The sequence below is a fragment of the Cornus florida genome, unplaced genomic scaffold (genome assembly GCF_030987335.1).
Source record: "Cornus florida cultivar Cherokee Brave unplaced genomic scaffold, ASM3098733v1 CherokeeBrave_3.0.0_Hap2_Chr05, whole genome shotgun sequence".
NCBI lineage: Eukaryota > Viridiplantae > Streptophyta > Magnoliopsida > Cornales > Cornaceae > Cornus > Cornus florida.
Window position 1 is genome coordinate 51,011,588 of NW_026775575.1, and position 22,254 is coordinate 51,033,841.

Here is a 22,254-nt window from a genome sequence, read left to right on the forward strand (position 1 = left end):
ACCTCTTTGAAAAAATGAGTGAAAATTCTTTGCACAAATATTACACTTCTCGGCTTGATCATGGTTTTACTAAAAAGGAGAAAAGTGTAACAGTGTGTCAAATTGGAAATTCAAGGGAAATTGTAGCCGAGGTTAAAACTCTTTCTCAAAAATTTGATCAATTCTTGTTGAATCAAAAACCGGCTATCAATGCATCTCCTTTTCATCATACAACTCATCTTTATGAGCCTTGCATGACATGTTCAAGTGTTTTGAATACTACTTTCAATTGTCCCCATAGACATGTGGTTAATGAATACTTTGAACAAGTTAATGCCACATTTTCTCACCCTTATTCAAAAACATATGTTCCATTGTGGAATGGAAGCCCTTATCAAGCTAAAAATCTTCAAAGAAATATATTCCACCTCATAAAAGAAATGAAGGTTCTCAAGGGTTCGTCTCTTTTTCTTTCCATCATCAAAGAATAAATGACTTTTCACATCCTCAAATGTATGATTCCTAAGTTGGCTTTCATTATCCTCAAGCACTTTCTAGTAATTCCACATTTGAAGATAAGGTTTTGATGGCCTTGGGTAGCTTAGAAAAGGATACTAACTTGTTGCATTCCCACTCTCAATCTACATCAAAGGTTGAATCCCAAATTAGGACCATAGCTAATGCATTGAATGCAAGAGAAATTGGGAAATTGCCTAGTCAACCCGAGAGGAATCCAAAGGCCTAATTTTGTGTGGAAGCAAACCCTATATCGGGGTATTCTTCCCAAGCTCAAGCGCAAGCCATCACCACCTTGAGAAGTGGTAAGCAAGTGGAAAATAGGGTTGATCTACCAAAGGAAGATAGTGAACCGGCGCGTTGTCACCCATCCAATTCCCAATTCCACTCCTACTTCTTTGAATGAAAATGTTCTTAACCGGAATTCTCAATCTTCTCCATCATCCTCTCAAATTGCAAAGTCTTGTGAGCCAAAAGCTTCATTCCCTTATGCTTTAAAAGAAACTTTGCCTTATGGGAGGTAAGAAGGGAAAACACATGACATGATGGAAGTTTTTAAGCAAGTCAATATTAATCTTCCTCTTTTGGATGCCATTAAGCAAATTCCACCTTATGCAGAATTCTTGAAAGATCTTTGCACACAAAAAAGGAAGAGCAAGGGACCAAGCCCTAAAAAAGTGTTCCTCATAGAGCAAGTGAGCTCCATTCTTCAACAAAACACTCCACTTAAGTTCAAAGATCCCAGTGCTCTGACTATTTCTTGTGTAATTGGAACTCATGAAATTCGTAGAGCTCTTCTTGACTTAGGTGCAAGTGTTAACTTGATTCCTTACTCTGTATATGTCCAATTAGGGTTGAATAAATTGAAGCCAACCTCGGTGGTGCTTCAAATGGCCGATAGATCCGTCAAAACACCTAGGGGCATGGTTGAGGACATTTTTTTCAAGGTAGATAAATTCTACTTTCTGGTTGATTTCGTAGTTCTTGATATCGAATCGGTTGCTAATCCCTCCAACCACATCCTAATCATCTTGGGAAGACCATTCCTTGCCACCGCAAATGCAACAATTAATTGTAGATCCGCCATTATGGACCTCTCTTTTGGTAATATGATGATCAAACTTAATGTTTTCCATACAAGTCGACATCCCATAGATGAAGATGAGTGTTGCCTTGTAGATGTGTTAGATGAGGTTGTTGAGGAATCGATTCTGACGATGCTAATGAAACAACCAATTGAGGATAGTGTGATGACCTTGCGGGGACATCGGGCCTCCAAGGGGGTGGATTGTGATGACCTTGTGGGTGGGTGTGCCCTGGGCGGGTACGAGAGACACTGATAGATTACCACATTGGCGAGCTATGGGTGTATAATCCCACATCGCTTGGGTAGAGGAAAGGTGAAGTGCTTATATATAAGTGTGTCATCTCCAGTTGGTATGAGGCCCTTTGGGGTGAAGCCCAAGAGTAAAACTGTGCAGGCTCAGGCCCAAAACGGACAATATCATACCATGTGGTGGAGTGGGTTGTTACAAATGGTATCAGAGCCTGACCCAGCCAGAAGTGTACTGACGGGGACGTCGGGCCTCCAAGAGGGTGGATTGTGATGACCTTGTGGGCGGGTGTGCCGTGGGCAGGTGCGAGAGACATTGACATGCTACCACATTGGTGAGCTACGGGTGCACAATCCCACATCGCCTGGGTAGAAGAAAGGTGAAGTGCTTATATGTAAGTGTGTCATCTCTAATTGGTATGAGGCCTTTTGGGGTGAAGCCCAAGAACAAAACCGTGTGAGCTCAGGCCCAAAGCGGACAATATCATACCATGTGGTGGAGTGGGTCATTACAGATAGTCTTTCATCTCTTTTATCCGATGATCCTTTAGCCTCTTGCCTTCTTGAAATATATGGAAGTTGTGGATTTGCTGATGAAAATTCAATGAATGAAGTAAGCAATCTCATGGAATCTATTGCAAGCTTAGATTTTTCATCTTGGAAAACTTCAATAGAATCTCTTCCTCCACTCTCTAGCACTCCACCGGTCTCATCTTTAGTCTCTCCACCAATTCTTGAGCTTAAAACTCTACCTTCTAATCTCAAGTATGCATTCTTAAGACCAAAAGAGACTCTTCCGGTTATCATTTCTTCAAGTCTTGAAAAAGACCAAGAAGGTGCTCTCTTAAATGTGCTTAAAGAAAATAAGAAAGCCATAGGATAGAGTGGGGCAGATCTTAAGGGAATTGACCTTTCTATTTGTATGCATTGCATACTTATGGAAGATGATACAAAACCCTTTAGGGATGCCCAAAGGAGACTTAATCCAAACATGAAGGAGGTAGTGAAGAAGGAAGTTGTCAAACTCTTGGATGCCAAAATCATTTACCCAATCTCTGATAGCAAATGGGTGAGTCCATCTCAAGTTCCCAAAAAATCAAGGATTACGGTGGCTGAGAATGCAAAGGGTGAGGAAATCTCTAAGCGTACCACCAATTTATGGCGTGTATGCATTGATTACCAAAAATTAAATGCCGCCACTAGAAAGGATCACTTCCCTTTGCCATTCATTGATCAAATTCTAGAGAGATTGGCCGGGCAACAATATTATTACTTCCTTGATGGCTATTCGGGGTACAATCAAGTAGCCCTCGACCCATTAGACCAAGAGAAAACCACATTTACATGTCCATTCGGCACATTTGCTTATAGACGGATGCCTTTTGGTTTGTGCAATGCTCCTGCCACATTCCAAAGGTGTATGATGTCAATTTTCTCGGATATGGTGGAAGAGTATCTAGAGGTTTTCATGGATGATTTTTCTATTTTTGGGTCGTCATTCAATACATGCCTCAAAAACTTAGATCTAGTGCTTAAGAGATGTCGTGAAACTAACCTAGTACTTAGCTGGGAAAAGAGCTATTTAATGGTTCAAGAGGGTATTGTTTTGGGTCATGTTATCTCAAGGAAAGGAATAGAGGTTCATAAAGCAAAGGTCGAACTTATTTCTGAATTGCCACCACCTTCAACGGTGAGAGATGCTCACTCCTTTCTAGGTCATGCTGGCTTTTACCGCCGTTTTTTTAAAGACTTTAGCAAAATTACTCGACCCTTGTGCAACCTCCTTGCCAAGGAAACTCCTTTTGTCTTTGATCAAGCATGCCTAGATGTTTTTCATAAATTATGTGAATTATTATCATCTGCTCCTATCATACAACCTCCCAATTGGTTATTGCCATTTGAAATCATGAGTGATGCTTCTGATTATGCCATGGGGGCAGTTTTGGGACAAAGAGTGGGTAAGCTTCCTTGTGCCATATACTATGCAAGTAAAGCTTTCTCGGGAGCTCAATTGAATTATTCCACTACTGAGAAAGAATTACTTGCCGTAGTATATGCTCTTGATAAATTTCATTCCTCTCTCTTAGGGTCCAAGGTTATTATTTATTCTGATCATGCCGCCTTGAGACATCTATTGACAAAAAGGGAAACAAAACCTAGGCTAATTAGATTGATTTTGCTTCTTTAGGAATTCGATTTTGAAATCAAGGATAAGAAAGGCACCGAAAATGTGGTTGCTGATCATCTTTCTAGGTTATTGATAGAGCCTTTCCCTAGTCTACCAATCTGTGACTCTTTTCCGGATGAACAAATCTTTCAAATTTCTAATGGAAAAATGCCTTGGTTTGCCGATATTGTGAATTATTTGGCAGTAGGAAAGCTACCGACTTCTTGGTCGAAGAACGAAAAGAATCGTTTCTTTGCCAACATCCGGAATTACTATTGGGAAGACCCTGTCTTATACCGATATTGTCCGGATCAAATAATGAGAAGATGCATTCCAGAGAGTGAAATTCCAAATGTCCTAGTGTTTTGTCACACTCTTGCATGAGGTGGGCATTTTAGTGCAAAGAAGACCGCCTTGAAGGTTCTTCAAAGTGGGCTTTTTTGGCCCACTATTCATAGAGATGCCTATAATTTTTGCAAATCATGTGAGAGATGTCAAATGATGGGGACAATGTCTAGAAGAGATATGATGCCCTTGACCAATATACTTGTTGTTGAGATTTTTGATATATGGGGCATTGATTTTATGGGTCCATTTCCTATGTCCTATGGTTTTCAATACATTCTTCTTGCCGTTGATTATGTTTTAAAGTGGGTGAAAGCATGTGCTCCCAAAACAAATGACAAATCCGTGGTCATTCAATTCATCAAATCCAATATCTTTACTCGTTTTGGTATGCCAAGGGCTATAATAAGTGATGGAGGAAAACATTTTTGCAATCAATTGTTGAGGTACTTATTTCTTAAGTACTCCATCACTCATAAGGTAGCCACTCCCTACCATCTCAAACAAGTGGGCAAGTCGAAGTGTCTAACCGAGAAAGTAAGCATATTATTGAGAAAACGGTTAACACCACCCGGAAGGATTGGTCAAGAAAGCTAAATGATGCTTTGTGGGCTTATCGGACGGTATACAAGACTCCCATTGGCATGTCTCCTTATAGACTTCTATATGGAAAGCCTTGCCATCTTCCGGTTGAGCTAGAGCAAAAAGCCTTGTGGGCAGTTAAAAAGCTCAATTTTGACCTTGATAAAGCCGGAGAGAATAGACTACTTCAATTGAGTGAGTTAGAAGAGTTGAGACACAATGCTTATGATAATGCCAAAATCTTCAAAGAACGAACCAAAGCATTTCATGATAAGCATATTGTGAAAAAGTCTTTGGAACCCGGTAAAAAAGCTAGGCTTTTCAACTCTAGACTGAAACTCTTTTCTGGGAAATTGAGAACCAAATGGGAGGGTCCTTATGAAATCATCTCTATTGCACCTCATGGGGCGGTTGAAATCAAAAACTTGAAGAAGGGGAACATTTTCAAAGTTAATGGTCAAAGGTTGAAACCTTACATAGAGGGTTAAGTCTTTCAAAGACATTTGGAAGCTGCATATCTAGTTGACCTGGTGTATGAGCACGTAGAAGATTGCATTGATAAGCAACCAAAAGCTCCTTTTGAGCTTAATCCAACATGTTCTTCAAAGAAGCATTTGTTGGGAAAAGTTTAAAGCATTCATCACCCCAATAAGGAGGGGATACATAACAAGATCTTTGATCCGGGCTAAAAGAGGCCAATGTCTTGCTAAAGATTTTGAAGACTAGCAAAAGCATTTTCTAGGGTGTCAAAACCCTATTCCTCCCCCATATCTATCATAAATTTCATTTCTTGCGAAGTCTAGATACTTATTTTTGGTTCATATGCATTGAAAGGAACTTTGGTGAGGATTGCATGAGCTTTCATGTCATTATTGAGCATTTTACATAGTTCGATTGATCTCAAACCTGAGTTCGATCGATCAAACTCCATTCTGCATCCAATACTTAGAAAAATTTTGAGCCTGCAGAAACCTGCATCCAAAACACCTCTCTGTCCCATCGTTCGAACCAATTCTTAGATCGATCAAGAGACCTTCGATCGATCCAATTTCCAAGTTTGATCGATCTCATGATTCAACACTTAGAAAAATTTTGAGCCTGCATTAACCTACATATTTCACCTCTCTGTCTCATCGATTGAAACATTCCAAGATTGATCTGAAGTTCTTCAATCGATCCGACTTTCAAGTTCAATCGATCTTCAGGTTCCAACACTTAGCCAAAATTTTGAACCAAAAACCTGCATATTTTTGCTCTTTGTCTGATCGATTGAACTCTTGTTCCGATCTATCTTAATTCTCCATTTCATTGTTTGACTTTGTTTTGACTTTTCAAATTTCAAAAATCCAAAAATATTTTCATTTTTATTTTATTTTATTTATTTATTTTATTTTCATTTCAGTTCATTTTGTTTATTAAAAAAAAATTAAAAATTTCCAAAAATACTTTGTGAAGAGATCATTCAAAGTTCAATCGATCTGAGATTCTAGTTCGATCGATCGAACTTATGAGTGACAGTTTTTAAATAGAGGATAAGATCTCATTCTCCCTCATTTCCAAACACTAGTTCCTACGCTACCGTAACCTCACCCATTTCCTCCATCTCCAGCGAGATCTCCAAAGTGAACCAGGTGTCGCTCTCTCCCTCTTCTCAGATCTTCTTCCTCTTCACATTTCATCTCTCCTCTCTTTGCTTTAAGGTAAGATCCGAGACCCTATTATTGATTTCACACCTCAATTTGTTAAGAGTATGCTTTAAGTGTTTGATCCATTCCTATATTCATGATGATTGTTGACCATGGATGAAGTTTTAAGCTTTTCATGTATCTATGTCTATATTCGTCTTTATGCCGTGACCATTGTAATGAGTTACTTTGATTTTTGGGAGTGTGAGCCATTCTAGGTGATTGGGATTGATGATTGTTGTGTTGATGGCCCACGAACATGTTCGTGTGGGTCCCGTGCTCTCATAATCACAGATCTGTGACTTCTCATTTTTTCACAAAACACAGTTCGATCGATCGAACTTGTGTCTCAGATCGATCGAAGTTGTGAGATCAATCTCACTTATTTTTTATCGATCCAACTTTTGTGATCGATCTCACTTCTTTTTCTGATCGATCGAATTTCACAGATCTCTCACACACACTTCATTCATCTTGTATTCACATTGGATGCATTTCATACTTATATTGCTTAGCATACTTTACATCTTATCACTTACATAGATTCATGTCATATATGTTTTGTCTATCTTATTTGACTAACATGTTTCTATTGTGTCTCAATTCATTATTCTAGCACTAAATCCCATTGCAAGATTTCCTATTTGCAGACCATGACTAAGAATGACAGTTCTTCTACTTCAGCCACACCTGAGGCTCATGATCAAATATGTCGTTTAGAGGAGCACCTTTAGAGTTTAGAGGATATGCTGGTTGCCCTTAGAGCTGACATTAGTACCCTTTGTCTGAATATGATGGCTGCCATTAGAGCTGATATTGCTCGCCTCTGTACAGAGATGTTGACTGCCATTGATAACTTAGCCAGGGAGATCCGCGGAGTTCCCTCTGCCTGAGACTCCCAGTCTCTTTATCTTTTTATGCTCTCTATTTATGTTTTGTGTATGCTACACTAGTGATACTATTATTTTTGCAGCCGGGTTTGTCGACTTTAACACTAGATGTATTGCACCTTATTGTTGTTTTTATCTGATGGATGTCGTATGCTTTTATTGATACATCTGTCCTTTTAACTCCATCAGGTGCATCACAGTGACTTCAGTGAGAGAGTGCTACCCCATTTTCAGGACCACCCTTATACCTCTCTCATTTATTTATCTATTTATCCCATTTACACTTGCATATCCATTGTGCACTAATTATCCCATTTTGTTATCTGATGAGTTTATCTAAGTGCCAATTTTCAGGAACACAGTTCATCCCAAGTTTGGGGGGGCCATGCCACCCACTTCGGATACTTCAGTCCCGATCATTCTATGCCTTAGTTGCACTGGTATACTCTTTCCTTTGTTTTCTTTGCACATTGAGGACATTGTGCCATTTAAGTTTGGAGGGACTGGTGTTTTGCAGTGTTAGTTTTAAATTATTTCTAAATTCTAAATTTTGAGCATGAACTGTGTATTTGAGGGATATTTCTATGATTGGTCCATATCTAGCTATGATTTTGATCTTTTGAGGACTATATTGCTTAAAATTTAAAAATTGCTTGATTTTAGAGTCTAATACTCCTTGTATGCCTTATGAATGCCATTTAGGAGTAAATTTTTCGAAAGATTGATATCTTGCTTGCACTTGTGGTCCACATCGTCTTGATTTTGTGATTACTTTGAGATTCATTCTAGGATTCTACACTAGCACCGGCGCACACTAGCATTCATTTGTGGGGTACATGCTTTGTTGATTATTGAATTGGTTATATCCCAATTGGGCTAGTAGTGCATTGAAAGCTTTCATTCTTGATAAAGGTGGATAACAACCCCTTTTCACTAAGTAGCCAGGATTCTAGCCTCGTCAAGCACTGAACTTCTCGCGCCGAAAGGTGGAGGGCCCAAACTCTAGGTTAATAATTGAACATGATTCAAAAAAAGAAAAAAAGAGAGCAAAAGCAAAAGCAATAAAAAAGTGAGGACTTCTCCCAAAAGGTGAGAAGTGGGAAATGATTAGATGGTTATTGTCTTGATTTGTAACCCATCTGGTTTGGGAGTCATTGTCCTAACGCTCAACCTCATAAATCACTAGAAAGCTTAATAGATCAACACATTGCACTATGCTTCCATCTTTGATCCTATAAAAAAAAAAAGTGAAAAGAATAAGCGCACCTAGAACAATAAAGCTTTAATAAAAGGTCCACTTTTTGTCTTGATGATCGGTACTAGATTTGTGTGCTAGTTTGAGGGTAAGGATGTGATTAATTCTTTAGTTGGCTTAGATAGCAACACATTTGATGCCGGTCCACTCAAAAGGATTCTAAAGTTGTTTTGATTTGCATGATCATTTTCTAGATGTGTGGAGGACCATACTTGCTTGCTTAACGTTAAAATTTTGGGAGATTGCTCAGAAATGTTTGAAACATTGCATACTTGAGGTAGTTTTCTCATAATGCTTGTTTGCAATATTAGTGCCAATTTTGAAAGAATGAGTTTAATATTTATGGGTACCATTTCTGGAAACCCTCATGAGACTTCACTCGTCCACTAGGGGTAACCTAGGGGTTTAAAAGGCTTGTTGCATATGATAAGTACAATCGTGTTCCTTACGAAAGTGGCGTTATCCATTTATTGTTTTTGAGTTCATACTTGTATAGTTGTTCATTTCATTCCTTTACTTTCTAGTTCATTGCTAGGGACTATCAATATTTAATTTTGGGGGTGTGATAAGCGCTGAAAAGTGCGTATTTAAACCACTTAAGCTTAGGCATTCTAGCACCTTTATCTATCTTACTTTATCATTTTAGATTGATTTCGTATTATTTCCATTTCCAGGCACTTATCCCGAAAATAAGCTAACTCAGCCAAATAAGAGCTTAATTGAAGCAATTCTGGGATTAAACAAAGAAAGGAGCAAAGTGGAGAAAGAAGAAAGCAAATGAAGCCAAAGGTGGGAAGCAGCAAAGTTCGATCAATCCAACTTCAAGGTTCGATCGATTAAACACTGATCGATCTCAGTACTTCAAGATAGATCCAAGCCTTGGCCTAAAAACGTAAAGTCCAAAATTTTGATCGATCCAACACCACCCTTTGATCGATCGAACACCTTTGTCCTTATTCAAATGATTGATTCTATCCATAGCTGTACCACCCACTAACCATTTTTGTCCTTTTTCTAAAAATATCTCCCAAAATATCTCAGATTTGACTTTTCCCAAAAAGCTCAACCAGTTGGATCGATCCAGCCTAAGTTCGATGGATCTCAGCCAGTTCGATCGATCCAAGTCCAAGGTTCGATCGATTGAACTTCCTCCAGTGCGAAAAAGTTAAATTTCCATCTCATTAAAAGTTGTCCTTTATCCAATCATTAGGGAATATTATGTGAACAATCCCAGCTCATTTTGGGTGTCATTTGACCTACATATATAAGGATAAGGATTGCTTTTTACAGGGGGGAGCCAATATCAGTTTCATATCATCTCTTGGAGAGTAAGCATAGAGGAGGAGGCTAGAGACACCATTGGAGACTCTCCATCAACCAAGGAGTAGATTTCTTCCATGGAGTTAGCCTTTGAGGGTTGGAGCAACATCACCATGAGTGGCTAGACATCCTCTTGGGGCTAGAGTTAGCCCCAAGCATGCTTTCTATATGTTAATCTTGTGTATTATTGAGGGATGAGTGTTGTAATACATGTTTTGACACTTTTCTATGTATAGATCTTGTTTATTTAATGATTTATGTGGTTTAATGCTTCTAATTGATCATTTCATTATATCCATATGTCTATGTATGCTAGGATAGATGTTCACGTGTTTACCTCTATTTCTTATGTTATTGATGTATGTCTATGTGTATTAATGCTATAGAATTAGAGATTGTTAAAACATTGTGCTTAAAAGAATGTTCTTGTGATTTTTTAGATGGTCTATGCTTATTTCTTGATGGATTATGCTTCTCCCTTAGCTTAATTAGTTTAATTTCATGGTATTAGCTTAATTATAGTATAGTGGTAGCATAGTTGTTAGATGAGAGGACAATCCATGCTAGTTGTTTGATGTTCCATACTTTTGAGTGCAAGTAGCATATGTCTCTAACCTTGTGGTGTATTTGGCTTGTGAGTTTAATGAAAGGATTAATGACTTGCGAGATATGTTGTGCTTTTCACATGCTATTTAGACAATATATACTTAATTGCTAGATATATTATGCTTTTCACATGTTGATTAGACAATGTATGCTTAATTGGTCACCCTTGCTAATTGAATCAACCAAACACACACACACACACCAATATTGTAACATACATTACCCTCATTAGTCATTAGTTAGAGGTGTAGAAAAGTATTGCTTGGTGGTGACCTCTAAACCCCAAGATCTCTCTCTCTTTTACTTACTCTTTATTGCATTCAATTATTCAGTTTAATTTGCTCTTTAGTTTAATCAACCAACCAATCATTTGTTTGATCACTCGACCTACTAACCCTAATTGCGATTCCACAACCAAGTACGACTCTAATCCCTTGGGGCTATCCCTACTCACCCTTACTATATTTTTAGTGAAGGTAGTAGTGGCTTTTATAAATGTAGAACTCTTGGCCCTCACCTTAAAATCCACACACTCTCAAACTTGACGGTAGTGCGGCAAAGACCGGTCAGTTTTTGGGGCCGTTGCCGGGGATTGATTGATTGATTTGATTAGGCAACGTTGGATTTGTGGAATCAATTAGGATTAGTACTCTTTTGATCATGTCTTTACTTTTTTTTTTTTTGGTTACTTATTGTGTTGTTCTTATTTAACTAGGTGCATTGTTGGAGAGGAAGCAAGTAAAGAAGCATTCAAGCTAAGCAAGAAAAAAAAAAAAAAAAAAAAAGCTAAAATTTAAAAGATTTTCTAAGCTAAGCTTTAAATTTGGAGTTGAAGTGCTAAAGGACCTTTGTGAGACAGTCTTTACTTAATCCCTTAGTTAAATCGTCGGCCCGCGTGGAGGCTTGTTTTTATTTGTTCTTGCATCATTGTTGTTAAGGCATGGGAGTATTAATAAAGTGTTTGTGGAAGAAGTCTAATTGCATTGTTGTGAAGGCATAGTATTTGTCATTCTTTGTGTTTGTTATGTTTTGCATTGTGCATGTATGGACGTCGTTTATTGAGACCCGCTCTTGTCCCTCTTGATTTGCATCTTGAATCCATTGTTAGAAATCCTAGGGGAAGAGGAAGTTCAAATAGGACCAATCTATCAATGGATGACCATAATAATGATCATGTTGAGGACCTTGGTCACACAGACCAAAAAGGTATTCATTATCCTAATGTGCACAATGAGAACATACAAGTACCATTAGGTATGCCTAGGCCATACATTCACCAACCACCACAACAACAAGGCCAAGTTCCATATGGAATACCAAGGCCAATGTATGTTCCATAACCTCCCATCATCAATCAAGGAATTCAAAACCAAGGTGTTCATGTTGCACCTCAAGTAGCTAATCCACCTCTTGCTTTAAGAGACCATTATGTGCCTAATGAGTATAATGCACCTACATGCGTCCAATTGCCTCCATTTAGAGCACATCATTATGAAATTAAGCCATAAACCATTCAAATGCTTCCTTACTATCATGGACTTCCAAGTGAAGAACCTTACAAGTATTTGGATGAGTTTTTTGAAGTATGTTCCACCGTAAAATATACGGACATGCCGGAAGAGGTTTTAAGACTCAAACTTTTTCCATTCACTTTAAAAGACAAGGCAAAGTATTGGTTTAACAATCTTAGGCCTTTTTCAATCACTTATTGGGTAGAAATGCAACAAGAGTTCTTGAAGAAGTACTATCCGATTTCAAAGACCAATGCCTTGAGAACCTCAATTCGAGAATTTTCACACGGGGATGGGGAAATGTTTCATGATGCATGGGAACAATTCAATGAATTGCTTAGGAAGTGTCCACATCATGACATGCCCAAATGGCAATTAGTTCAATATTTCTTTGAGAGCTTATCGGATAACTATAAGGGTGTGGTTGATGCTTCCATGGGTGGCTCATACATTGATAGGCATGAGGATGACGTGTGGCGTCTTTATGAGAGCATGAGTGAAAATTCTTTGCATAGAACACTATCATCCAAGAATGGTTAAAATTCACAAGATAGGAAGATTGTTGGCTTACATCAATTCGACCATTCAAATGAAATAGCTGCCGAAATGAAGTCTTTATATCAAAGGTTTGATCAATTTTTGATTAACTAAAACTCGGCGAACCAAGTATCTTCCTTCCTTAACCATCCTTATCGTGCATCAAATGAAACATGTATGACTTGTTCTAGTGTTCTTCATTCTAATTCCCATTGTCCTCACGGATAAGTGCAAAATGAACCTAATGAACAAGTCAATGCAGCTTTTGTGAACCAATGGAACAATCCTTATGGTACTCACTATAATCCAAGTTGGAGGAATTATCCGAATTTCTCTTGGAAAAACCAAGGAGAGGGCTCAAACCCTTCCCAAGGCGGTTTTCAAGGGAAGTACATTCCACCTCCACTTCAAAACCAAGGATCCCAAGGTTATAGACCTTATCAATCACAAGGGAATCAATTTGCTAATTCTCATTTTCCCAACCAATCTTAATCCTAAGGTAATACTAGAAGTCCCGCCTTTGAAGAAAAAGTTTTAAATGATTTGGGCACTTTAGAGGCTAACACACAATTGCTTCATTCTCACTCTCAATCTATTGCGAAGCTAGAAACTTAAGTAGGGCAAATAACAAGCACTATCAATGCAAGAGAGAAGGGAAAGATGCCTATTAATGCCTCACCTAAGCAACAATGTGTTGTGGAAACCCATTCCTCATCAGAAGGCCACACCATTGAACATGTTAATACGGTGACTACCTTGCGGAGTGGTAGGATTCTGGACAATCAAGTTGGAATGTCCAACGAAGAGAGTGAATCGGTGCAACCTCAAGTTGTCACCCATCCCGTTTCACATCCCATTCCTCATTTATTGCATATACATGATCTTGTAAATGAGAAAGTCTTGAAAAATGTGTTTGAAAAAGAAGTTTTGAAAAATGATGTTGAAAAGGTTTTGTTGAAAAATGATTTGGAACAAAATCATTTAAAAACTTCTTGTGTTGAAGAGAGTTCAAAAGAAAATTTTGAAAAAGTGTTTGAACCAAAAATTCCATTTCCGGATGCCTTAAATGGATCCATTTCAAAAGACAAGCAAAAGGCAAAAACCAATGAAATTATGGAAATGTTTAGGCAAGTGAAAGTTAATCTTCCACTATTGGATGCAATCAAGCAAATTCCGGTTTTTGCCAAATTCTTGAAAGACTTGTGCACCCAAAAGCGGAAGAATAAGAGCTAAGCATCAGGAAAAGTGGTTTTGACCGAGCAAGTAAGCTCAATTTTGTAACATAACACTCTTCTAAAGTTTAAGGACCCCGGTTCACCCACTACATCATGCATTATTGGTGATCATATCATTAATCAAGCGCTTCTTAACTTAGGAGCAAGTGTTAACCTTCTTTCATACTCGGTTTATGTCAAATTGGGCTTAGGTGAATTGAAACCGACGTCGGTAGTTTTGCAACTTGCCGATCGATTCATTAAGAAGCCTAGGGGTATAATTGAGGATGTATTGATTAAGATTGATAAATTCTTCTTCCCGGTTGATTTCGTTGTCATAGACATGGAACCGGTCCCCAATCCTAAGAGCTAAATTCCCGTTATCCTTGGCCGTCCTTTCTTGGCAACCGCTAATGCCAACATCAATTGTAGGACGGGGATAATAAAGATCTCATTTCGTTACATGAAGGTGAATTTGAGTATCTTTAATCCCACACCCAATTTATTTGACAAATATAAAGGGGAGGTTAATGTTTTAGATAAATGTCATAATCTCCAATGTCAAGGAAATGAAAATATGTGTAAGACCAAAACTTCTAAAGGATCATCTTCAACCTTGCATTATACAAGTCCTGTTTCAAATTCTTGCTTTGAAAGGGCATGGAAGCCCAAAGGTTGTGATTACATAGACAAAGGACTAAAGGTTTCTTTTGAGCTTAATTTAACAAGTTCTTCAAAAAACCATTTGTTGGGTGGAGTTCAAAGCATCTATCACCCCAACAAGGAGGGGATGCATTACAAAATCTTTGATCGGGGCTAAAAGAGCCCAATGTCTTACTAAAGACATTAAAGACTAGCAAAAGCATTCATAGGGTGTCAAAACCCTATTCCTCCCTTATTTCTATCTTTCATTTCATTTCTTGCGAAGTCTAGATACTTGTTTTTGGTTCATATGCATTGAAAGGAACTTTGGTGAGGATTGCATAAGCTTTCATGTCATTATTAAGCATTCTGCATAGTTCGATCGATCTCAAACCTGAGTTCGATCGATCGAACTCCATTCTGCATCCAACACTTAGAAAATTTTTTGACTTGCAGAAACCTGCATCTAAATCACCCTTCTGTCATATCATTCGAACTAACTCGTAGATCGATCAAGAGATTTTCGATCGATCTAACTTCAAAGTTCGATCGATCTCATGATTCAACTCTGTCTCATCGATCGAAACATTCCAAGATCAATCTGATGTTCTTCGATCGATCCAACTTCCAAGTTCAATCGATCTTTAAGTTCCAACACTTAGCCAATTTTCTGAGCCAAGAACCTGCATATATTTGCTCTCTGTCTGATCGATCAAACTCTTGTTTCGATCGATCTCAGTTCTCCATTTCATTATTTTGACTTTGTTTTGACTTTTCAAATTTTAAAACTCCAAAATATTTTCGTTTTTATTTTGTTTTATTTTATTTTCATTTTATTTTATTTTCATTTTATTTTATTTTTCAAAAAGTTTTAAATAATTCAAAAATATTTTAATAAGTTTTTAATTATTATTGTTTAAAAAAAAAAAAAGACCAAAATTTTTTTATTCTATTTTATTTTTATTTTACAATTTTTAATTTTAATTTTGCAATTTTCAAAAATTTCAAAAAATCCAAAAATACTTTGAAGAGAGTTCATCAAAGTTTGATTGATCTCAATTGTAGTTCAATCGATCGAACTCTGTCGGGAATGTTTTTAAAATAGACCTGGAAGGTCTCAAGATCGATCGTTTAGATCGATCCAACCCTCCAAACCCTTACTCCCCTCATCACCGCCGCATCCAATCTCATCTCCTTCATCTCCGGTGACATCTCCGACGAGATCCAAGCTCACATCTACCTCTCTCATCTCGGATTTCTCACCTACTCTTCGTATCCACTTCTCTCTCATCGATTTGGGTAAGATCCGAGATCTCACTTATGATTTAAGATTCAATATGATCATTAGATGCTTTATATGTTGCATTCTTGCTTTTTACATGATTGAATCTCCTTTTTTGAAGCTTCGAAGCAATGGGTTTCCATGTATATATATGTGTGTATATGCTTCGTATATATATGTATATGTTTGATCTATTTTGGGAGGATGGGCCATGATTGGGTGGTGGAATTGATTGATGTGTTGTGTTGATGGGCCCACGAACATGTTTGTGTGGGCCCCATGCTTCCAAAGTCACAGATCTGTAACTCTTTATATTCGTCGCACAGTTCGATTGATCGAACTTGTATCTCAGATCGATCTTGAGAGATAGATCGAACTCATGTCTCAAATCGATCGAAGTTGTGAGATCGATCTCACTTATTTTCTATCGATTTAACTTTTGTGATCGATCGAACTTCACGGATCTCACACACACACTTCATTCATCATATCTTATGTTCATGCTATCATATCTATGCCCAATGCCTGCAATATTCCATATTGGATGCATTTCATACTTACATTATTTATCATGTTTCATATCCTACCACTTGCATAGATTTATATCATATTTGTTTTGCCTATTTTTACTTGACATGCATGTTTCTATATTGTGCTTAAACTTTCTTATTCTGGCACTAACTCCCATTACAGGTTTTTCTTTTCCTTTTTGCAAGCCATGGTTAAGAGGAAGACCATTGCCAACAGGCAACACGGGCCCCACCGACACATTAGACCACGGACAGAGGAGCCAACAGAGCCCTCTTATGCACAGGAGGAGCCAGCATAGGTGACCCCACCACAGTCACCATCTCATGAGGCTGAGGATGACCATAAACCATCCACCTCTGCGGCTTATCCTGCATTTACTCCATCACTATCTCCACCACAGGCTAGAGCTGAGTATCCAGCTCAGCCAGCTCATCTGGAGTGTGATAAGCGCGCGCCTAGATATGCGCATATGACGGTTGACTATGAGTCAGTGTTCGACACGACCTTCTTCTCTAGATCGGTGCTGACCCGATCTGCTTACCATGACATCAATAGAGGGGCCTGGCAGCTATTCTTGCCCCAGTCATAGAGCCGGTCTACCCGCGGCTGGTACGGTTGTTCTACCAGAACCTCCGACCATCCCTACGTACCATAGCAGAGTTGGTAACTTCTGTAGATGGCCATCAGATCACCATCACAGTGGACTTGCTAGCCCGCTCTTGCCACTGCCCACACCGCTATCCTCCAGAGCTTCAGGACACATACCCGAGGCTATACAGGCCTTCATAAACCGACATGGCGGTCTTTCTTACAGGTCATCATGCTAGTGGCGAGACCTTCACCACTCGGACATTCCTTCCAGATGACCTTCGATTTACTAATTCCGTACTCTTCCGGAATATACACATGGTAGGGCACAAGATTCAAATACGCCTTCTACACCGGGCACTGGGTGTCCATTCCCACCCTCATCTAGAGCGTGATAAGGAAGCTATATGACGAGTACATCAGCAAGGACACGTTCGGACAGGCTAAGTCTCTTCCATTCAGCCACCTCATCACCTAGATTTTGATAGACCAGCGCTATCTTATCCATCCTCAGGAGCACCCCGAGAGAGGTTCATGTCACTTTCTGAAGAAGGACTGGACCAAGAGCTATACCGCTATTATTTCTAGACTACAAGATCATGCAGTAGTGGTTACAGAGGAGTTAGACGAGGAGGAGGCACATGCAGAGGCAGCAGTAGATCCCATAGCGGACGACGCACCAGTCGATCCAGCTGCCGATCATATAGATATTAGCTTAGAGTGCCCTGCAGACGACGCAGAGTAGTAGTCTCCAGCCAGGTCGCCCATTCACGACTAGGAGCAGACTCAGGAGTTTTCTTTTGATTCATTTATGCCTGAGGCTCCAGATCTAACCCCCGGCTTTGGAGTGCGTCTGCAGACGCTTGAGGATGCTGTTGTTGCCATACGAGCTGATCTCACAGCCCACAGAGCTGATTTTGCTACCTTCCGCATAGATGTCGCGATTATGTTTCGAGATCTATCCACAGATATCTGCAGACCCCGACCTGCCCGTCCTACCTCATCCTTCTGAGCACCCAGTTCCTTCTATCTCATGATCCCACTCTCTTATTGATACTTTACTTTTGTCACTGTATATTATTATTTTTACAGCCGGTCTGTTGGCTTTGATATTTCTGTTGTACCTGTACTTTATCTGTTTTATATATATCTATTTTTATTGTGGATGTCATATGACTATATTCTCAAATATGTATGTTTAACTCCGTCAGGTGCATCACAGTGACTTCAGTGAGAGAGTGCTCCCCAATTTTCAGTATCACCCTTATACCTCTTTTATTTCTTTATTTGTTTATCCCATTTACACTTGCATGTCCACTGTGCACTAATTTTCCCATTTTGTTATCTGATGAGTTTATCCAAATACAAATTTTCAGGACCACGGTTCATCCCAAGTTTGGGGGGGCCATGCCACCCACTTCGGATATTTCAGTCCCGATCATTCTATACCTTAGTTGCACTGGTATACTCTTTCCTTTGTTCTCTTTGCACATTGAGGATATTGTGCCATTTACGTTTGGGGGGAATGGTGTTTTGCAGTGTTAGTCTTAAATTATTTTTAAATTCAAAATTTTGAGCATGACTTGTGTATTTGAGGGATATTTATAAGATTGGTCCATATCTAGCTATGATTTTGATCTTTTGAGGGCTATATTGCTTAAAATTTAACAATTGATTGATTTGAGAGTCCAATACTCCTTGTATGCCTTATGAATGCCATTTAGGAGTGAATTTTTGAAAGATTGATATCTTGCTTGCAATTGTGGTCCACATCATCTTGATTTTGTGATTACTTTGAGATTCATTCTAGGATTCTACACTAGCACCGGCGCACACTAGCATTCATTTGTGGGGTACATGCTTTGTTGATTATTGAATTAGTTATATCCCAATTGGGCTAGTAGTGCATTGAAAGCTTTCATTCTTGATAAAGGTAGATAACAACCCCTTTTCACTAAGTATCGAAGATTCTAGCCTCATCAAGCACTGAACTTCTCGCACCGAAAGTTGGAGGGCCCAAACTCTAGGTTAATAATTGAACATGATTCAAAAAAAGAAAAAAAGAGAGCAAAAACAAAAGCAATAAAAAAGTGAGGACTTCTCCCAAAAGGTGAGAAGTGGGAAATGATTAGATGGTTGTTGTCTTGATTTGTAACCTAGTTGATTTGAGCTTGTACGTCCGTAGGGGTATTTAAATGCCTAATGCCCTAAAGCGATCTGGTTTGGGAGTCATTGACTTCACGCTCGACCTCATAAATCACTAGAAAGCTTAATAGATCAACACATTGCACTATGCTACCATATTTGATCCTATAAAAAAAATAAAATAAAAAAAAGTGAAAAAAATAAGCGCACCTAGAACAATAAAGTTTTAATAAAAGGTCCACTTTTTGTCTTGATGATCGGTACTAGATTTGTGTGCTAGTTTGAGGGTAAGGATGTGATTAATTCTTTAGTTGGCTTAGATATCAACACATTTGATGCCAGTCCACTCAAAAGGATTCTAGAATTGTCTTGATTTGCATGATCATTTTCCTGATGTGTGGAAGACCATACTTGCTTGCTTGATGTTGAGATTTTGGGAGATTGCTTGGAAATGTTTGAAAAATTGCATACTTGAGGTAGTTTTCTCCCAATGCTTATTTGCAATATTGGTACCTCTTTTGTGAGAATGAGCTTAATGTTTGTGGTTACCATTTCTGGAAACCCTCACGAGATTTCACTTATCCACTAGGAGTAACCTAGGGGTTTAAAAGGCTTGTTGCATATGCTAAGTGCAACCGTGTTCCCTACGAAAGTGGCGTTATCCATTTATTATTTTCTAGCTCATAGTTGTATAGTTGTTCATTTCATTCCTTTACTTTCTAGTTCATTGTTAGGGACTAGCAATATTTAAGTTTGGGGGTGTGATGAGCGCTGAAAAGTGCGTATTTAAACCCCTTAGCTTAGGCATTCTAGCACCTTTATCTATCTTACTTTACCGTTTTAGGTTGATTTCGTATTATTTCCTTTTTTAGGCACTTATCCCGAAAATAAGCTAACTCAGCCAAATAATAGCTTAATTGAAGCAATTATGGGATTAAACAAAGAAAGGAGTAAAGTGGAGAAAGAAGAAAGCAAATGAAGCCAAAGGTGAGAAGCAGCAAAGTTCGATCGATCCAACTTTAAGGTTCGATCGATCGAACACTGATCGATCTCAGCACTTCAAGATAGATCCAAGCCTTGGCCCAAAAGCAAAAAGTCTAAAGTTTGATCGATCCAACACCACCCTTCGATCGATCGAACACTTTTGTCCTTATTCAAATGATTGATCCTATCCACAGCTATACCACCCACTAACGACTTTTGTCCTTTTCCTAAAAATATCTCCCAAAATATCTCGGATTTGTCTTTTACCAAAAAGCTCAACTAGTTGGATCGATCCAGCCTAAGTTCGATGGATCTCAGCCAGTTCGATCGATCCAAGACTAAGGTTCGATCGATCGAACTTCCTCCATTGCGAAAAAGTTAAATTTCCATCTCATTTAAAGTTATCCTTTATCCAATCATTAGGGAATATTATGTGCATGAACCCAGCTCATTTTGGGTGTCATTTGGCCTACTTATATAAGGATAAAGATTACTTTTTACAAAGGGGAGCCAATATCATTTTCATATCATCTCTTGGAGAGCACACTTAGAGGAGGAGGCTAGAGACACCATTGGAGTTCTTCATCAACAAGGAGCAGAATTCAACCATGAAGTTAGCCCTTGAGGGTTGGAGCAACATCACCATGAGTGGCTAGACATCCTCTTGGGACTAGAGTTAACCCCAATCATGCTTTCTATATCTTAATCTTGTGTATTGTTGAGGGATTAGTGTTGTTAATAAATATTTTGGCACTTTGATATATATAGATCTTGTTTATTCAATGATTTATGTGGTTTAATGCTTCCAATTGATCATTTCATTCTATCCATATGTCTATGTATGCTAGAATAGATGTTCATGTGCTTGTCTCTAGATTTTGTGTTATTGATCCATGTCTATGTGTATTGATGCTATAGATTTCGAGATTGTCAAAACATAGTGCTTAAAGGAATGCTCTTGTGATTCTTTTGATGGTTTATACTTATTTCTTGATGGATTGTGCCTCTCCCCTAGTTTATTTTGGAGCTAGTAGTGTAGATGTAGTGTAGTTGTAGTGTAGTGTTAAATGGGAGGGCAATCCATGCTTGTTGTTTGATGATCCAAGCTTTTGAATGCAAGTAGCATATGTCTCTATCCTTGTGTTTTATTTGGATTATGAGCTTAATTAAAGGTTTAATGACTTGTTTTGATCTATTATGCCTTTCACATGTTGTTTAGACAATATATGTTTTCATTGCTTAGATATATTGTGCCTTTTACATAATGTTTAGACAATACATGCTTAACTAGTCATCTTTGCTTGTTGAATCAACCAAATACACACACACACCAATATTGCAACACACCACTTGTCCTCATTAGTCACTTGTCAACGGTATAGGAATGCATTGCTTGGTGGTGATCTCTAAACCCTAGATCTCTCTCTCTCTCTTATTTACTCTTAATTGCATTATTTTGTTATCACTTAGTTTAATTTAATTGTTCTCTAATCAACTAACCAACCAATTGTTTGATCACTCGACCTACTAGCCCTAATAGCAATTCCACGACCTTGTTCAATCCTCACAATCCCTTGGGACGATCCCTACTCGCCCTAGGTATATTTTTAATAAAGGTAGTAGTGGCTTCTATAAATGTAAAACTCTTGGCCCTCGCCTTAAAATGCTAACACTCTTTCAAGCTTGATGTTAGTGTGGCAGACTGCATTAGTTTTTGGTGCCGTTACCGGGGATTGATTGATTGATTTGATTAGGCAACGTCGGATTTGTGGAATCAATAAGGATTAGTACTCTTTAAATCGTGTCTTTACTTTTTTTTTTTTTGGTTACTTATTGTGTTGTTCTTACTTAACTAGGTGCATTGTTGGAGAGAAAGCAAGTAAAGGAGCATTCAAGCTAAGCAAGATAAAAAAAAAAAAAAAAAAAAAAAAGCTAAAATTTAAAAGATTTGCTAAGGTAAGCTTTAAATTTGGAGTTGAAGTGCTAAAGGACCTTTGTGAGACCTTCTTTACTTAATCCATTAGTTAAATCGTCGGCCCGTGTAGAGGCTTGTTTTTATTTGTTCTTGCATCATTGTTGTTAAGGCATGGGAGTATGAATTAAGTGTTTGTGGAAGAAGTCTAATTGCATTGTTGTGAAGGC

General features: G+C 38.4%; 1 pseudogene; it reads right to left on the reverse strand.

The window, feature by feature from the left end:
* Positions 1-12,452: 12,452 nt before the first annotated feature.
* On the reverse strand, positions 12,453-12,551 carry LOC132310849 (small nucleolar RNA R71; annotated as a pseudogene).
* Between the last annotated feature and the right edge of the window lie 9,703 nt (positions 12,552-22,254).